This window comes from Triticum urartu, chromosome 2A (genome assembly GCF_056163025.1).
Source record: "Triticum urartu cultivar PI428250 chromosome 2A, HENAU_Tu73, whole genome shotgun sequence".
Classification (NCBI taxonomy): Eukaryota; Viridiplantae; Streptophyta; class Magnoliopsida; order Poales; family Poaceae; genus Triticum; species Triticum urartu.
Genome location: NC_141874.1, coordinates 728,561,273 through 728,566,317, shown reverse-complemented (window position 1 = coordinate 728,566,317; position 5,045 = coordinate 728,561,273). Strand labels below are relative to the sequence as shown.

At 49.7% G+C, this 5,045-nt stretch overlaps 1 pseudogene; it reads right to left on the bottom strand.

The window, feature by feature from the left end:
• Positions 1–1,737: 1,737 nt before the first annotated feature.
• Positions 1,738–2,857, bottom strand: LOC147987275 (uncharacterized; annotated as a pseudogene).
• Positions 2,858–5,045: the final 2,188 nt, after the last annotated feature.

The following is a 5,045-nucleotide window of genomic DNA, read 5'->3' as shown; positions in this document are numbered from 1 at the left end:
GTTGAGTCATGGCAGTCCGATAGGAAGTGGGCTCAGCAGTGACAGAGAGACCATACCGATCAGGAGATTAGCGATCAGGTGGGGGGCGAGGCCGAGCCCGGAGGTTGTGAACCGGGGGAGGCGTGAGAAGAGGTGCACCAGAGGTGGAAGGCATGTCAGATGAGACATCCTCAGGACGAGGGCGACGAGTATAGTAGAGAGGGAACGGTGAGAGAGGGCGACGAACTGGGGATGATGGTGAAGAGGTGGATGAGAAGGATGGAGAAGGTGGGGTCGGTGGTGAAGGAGAAGGTATCAGAGATGGCGGAGGAAGAGATGACACAGAAGGCACATAGCAAGGTGTATCGGGAAGGAGAAGGAAAGAGAGATCATCCACAGAGAAACTCGAGGAAGAAGGACGTGGGTAGTAGGAATGAGACTCGTCAAAAGTCACATCACGCGAGATGCGCAAGCGACGACCCATAGGATCCCAACATCGATAGCCCTTGTGCTCATCACTGTAACCAAGAAACACACACTCAACCGACTGAGCAATCAGTTTGGTGCGTTCTCGGGGGGCAAGAAGAACATAGCACATGCAGCCAAACATACGGAGAGCGGAGTAGTCAGAAGAGCGACCAGTGAGACATTCCAGAGGAATACCACCCTGCAAGGCAGTCGATGGCTGAATGTTGATGAGATAGGTGGATGCAGAAACAGCCTCAGCCCAAAAATGGGGTGGAAGAGAAGCAGCAATCATCATCGCACGAGCGGTCTCAAGCAAATGACGATGCTTACGTTCAGCAACACCATTCTAAGCATGAGCACCAGGACAAGAGAACTGGGCAAGAGTACCCTGTTTCGCGAGAAAACCACGCAACAGCTGGGAGATAAACTCTCCGGCGGAGTCAGCACGGAAAGTACGAATGGGCATGGAAAAGTGAGTGTGAACCATGGCAGCAAATCATTTGTATATAGAGAGAACCTCACCACGAGATTTCATGAAATAGAGCCAAGTGTAGCGAGAGAAATCATCAATAAATAGGACATAGTAGCGATGACCACCTTTCGAATCAAAGGGAGCATGACCCCAAACATCAGAATGAACTAAGTCAAAAGGACGCTGAGATACCAACTCACTGGTGGGATAAGGTAATTGTGTCTGTTTGCCCAGTCTGCAACCATTACAATGTAAAGAAACATCTCCAGATACAGACCCTAGGAGGCCCTGACGGACTAAAGAAGACAAGCGAGAGCCACAAAGGTGACCAAGGCGATGATGCCATTGTTGAAAGGACGCAGACAAAGAGGCATCAAGAGCATGTGAGCTGGCAGAAGTGGTGGCAGCGGAAGGAACACAAAGCCAGTCGACCTCCCAAAGACCCTCTGACTCACGGCGCCGAGGACTAGCACCAACCAAAGCCTTGGTGCGACGATCCTGAATAGAGCAAGAGTCGATATCAAGAATGACACGACAACCAGAATCAGTAAGTTGGGCAGCAGAAAAAAGATTCATGGTAAGACGAGGAACATGTGAAACACTCGGAACCGAAAAGGAAGGAGTGGAAAGAATGCCACGACTAGCAACATGGAGAGGTGTGCCATCGGTGGTAAGAATATTAATAGGCGAATCAAGAGGTCGAAGAGAAGACAGCGTGGAAGAATCAGAAGACATATGAAAAGAAGCTCCAGAATCAAGAACCCACGAAGATATACCTGACTGTGTAGGTGGCTGCGATGGTGATGAAGGGGATACACTCACTGCAGCCGCAGAACCAGTTGAGGAGGAGCCAGATGAAGCAAGCAGACGCTTGAGGCGTACAATGTCCTGATCAGTGAGGGACGGAGTCGAGGAAGACACAGGAGTCCCGCTGGAAGGGGGGCGCCTCTGGTCTCGCTTCTTCTGGCGACAATCAGACTCTGGGTGACCTGACCGAGAGCAGTAACCATAGAAGGTGTCACGGCGCGACGTGCCCTTCTCAGCATAAGGAGGACGGCTGACCCCCCCTGAAGGAGTAGGCAGGAGCGGTGGAGCGGTGAGGCGAGCAGACGACACAGGAGCTCGGACGGCCAGCACTGACGGAATCAGAAGCAACCCAGCAGAGCGAAGGCGAGTCTCCTCAGCACGAAGCTCAGCAAGTACCTCCGAAATAGGAACACGACCACAAGCAAGCAAGTGAGCACGTCGAGGCTCAAACTCAGACTGGAGACGAGATAAGAACTCATGAACCCGCTGAAACTCCAGATCAGACCGAGTAGTCTGACAGCAACGACAGGTTCCACAAACAACTGTCCGAAGAGAGTCAAGCTGGCGCCAGATGGCAGAGCACTGCGAATAGAACTCATCAACAGAAGAATCACTTTGCTGAAGTGCATGCTCCTGGCGCACTACAGATAGGTAGGGAGCATCACCAGAGGGCTGATAGCGCTGACACAGATAAGACCACATCGCTGCAACTGTGCCAAGTCCAATGAACTCCGAAGCAAACTGAGGGAGAACACTCGCAGTGAGAACAGCAGCCGCTTGAGCATCATCATTGCACCACTGAGTGTAAGCAGATAGATCATCCCGGTAGACAGAAAGAGCATCAGAATAGGCAGATACCTGCTGATCATAGGTATCAACTGCAGCATCATCAAGAGTCTTCGCTGCATCCCGATCAGCCTGAGAAGCATCAGCAGCAATCACCGGCGGTACTGGCGGAACAGGCGCCACCGGAGCAACATGACACGGCGGACAGGGTACCTCGCCAGAGAGAACACCCCACATCAGAAGGCCGCGCATGTGAATACGCATGAAACCGGCGAACTCAGCATAGTTGGTGCCATCAAAGATCACCGAGCAGCGAGGAACAACCACATAGCCCGAAGACGACATATTGAGGTATCCCTGTTTGCTGTTTCTGCCTTTTTTTCTTTTTTTCTTTTTTGGTCAACGGATACAGGACCTGATTTGGATCGGGACTGGATCGAGGAGCTAACCGCTGAATCGAGCGACGAGGCAAGGAGATCCGCGGCAGGGGAGACCAGAAGAAGAGGCAGTTGGCTGGGGAAGGCGAGAGGAGCAGCTGCGGTTGCAGCCGGGCAGGGAAGCCGGACCTGGCAGCCGGGCAGGGCTGCGGACGGGCAGGGCAGCCGGAACTGGCGGCGGCCGGAGTGAGCAGCAGCGGCCAGACCAGGGAGCGACCGGTCCAGGCGGCAGCCGGACTAGGCGGCGGTAGCCCAACGGGGCAGCTGCGGCGGCCGAACGGAGGCGGAAGGAGACCAGCACGGGGAAGGAGCAGCAAGCCACTGCCGTGCTCGAGAGCTGCTGCGCGAGAGGAGCCTGGCAGGGGCTTGCTCGAGAGCTCCTGCTCAAGAGAAGGCGGACAGCAGGAACGACGACCCTGACGAGGACGAGTCGGAGCAGAGGACGGCCGGTGAGGTAGAGGAAGGCCGACGACGGGGGAGTGAGGCATGGAGCTGCGAGCGTGCAGGAGCGGAAGAGGAACCTAAGCATCTGATACCATGTTAAGAATGGACAACTCCAATTACTGAGGCCAAAAACCAATACATATACATGTGTGATATACATATGTGGTAAAGTGCAGTGTAAACCCCTTATATAATGGGGATATACTGAGAAGAGACTATACACATCTAACAGTAGTATGCTCAACTTCCATTACTGTCCAAAGAACATGCTCCTTTGCTGAACATATCTCATTTGACAGTCCCATAACCACATGATTATTTTTATAAATTTGAGAACCATTCGTTCCACATTTCATGACGCATTGTGCTTACATTATTGGACCTCACGATCTAGACATTCACCTGTTTGCAAATTATAACCTACAGAACTCAACATGACAACGAGGATTTGAGCACTGAACCGCAAAAACAAACAATGTTTACCGCTGAGCATGGTGCTAACCATGAGAAACGGTACCGCCTACTCTATTTGCTTGCCCATATTTCGCCTAAATCACTGACAATGTATTTGACCTCTATAAACAGAAACATAGATGCTGATCTCCCCTCTGAATCTGAAACTATGGGTGACGATGGTGTCATTATTAAGAAAAAGTATGCAGGCCTACACCTAACAATTTTTTTCATTGCATAAATCATGTGAGACTTATTTTATTATGCCATAAACAGCAAAGCAAGTGCTGACATTCCCACTGGATCTGGACTCTCCAAGCCTGCAAACGGTGGAAACCGCAAGAAAGGTGGTGGTGGGACAAAAGGAAAGTAAGCACAGACAAAGGTAATTCACAACGAACACAGTTGCATTGCTTAATCAGCGTATCGATCTGAAATCAGTGTTACAGTTTCAATTGCACATTGATATGCAGGTCTACTCACTGCACTACATATGGTTGATCGCAAGAGCCTCTGATAATCCGTCTCATGTGTTCTTTGACTTTCAATATCAACCATTTGTGCCAATGAAACTCCCTTATATTATGTAATATTTGAATGACCCGCCAAAGTACTGGCGCACCCGAACTTACCACTATTAGACCATGTGAAGCTAATGTTCAGCGAGCTGCTTTTCCCATTAGCGCACTCTCTTGGCGTATGCAGGCTCACTGTGCATCTATTGTATATAGTAGAAGCTTGTAAGATATGATATTAAGCTCCTTGCTTTTCCCTTTCACGCCATGTGTTGGCTTAAGCAGAATTACTGAGCATATGGTGTATATACTACCAACCTGTAAGACTTAAACTTATGTTATGCTTCTCGCTAAGCAGTGAAATACATATATGAATTACAAAGCATTGCCCTTACTATTTGATTCTGACTCAACACACTGTTGCATGCAGTACATATATTCTGTGTGCCTATGATTGTAATACAAACACACCGCAACACCTTGATGGATTGTCCACACCATTACAAATACTACCTCCGTTCCTAAATATTTGTCTTTCTAGAGATTTCAAATGGTTACCACATATGGATGTATCTAGACATATTTTAGAGTGTAGATTGACTCATTTTACTCCGTATGTAGTCACTTGTTGAAACCTCTAGAGAGACAAATATTTAGAAACGGAGGGAGTATTTTTCATGGCGT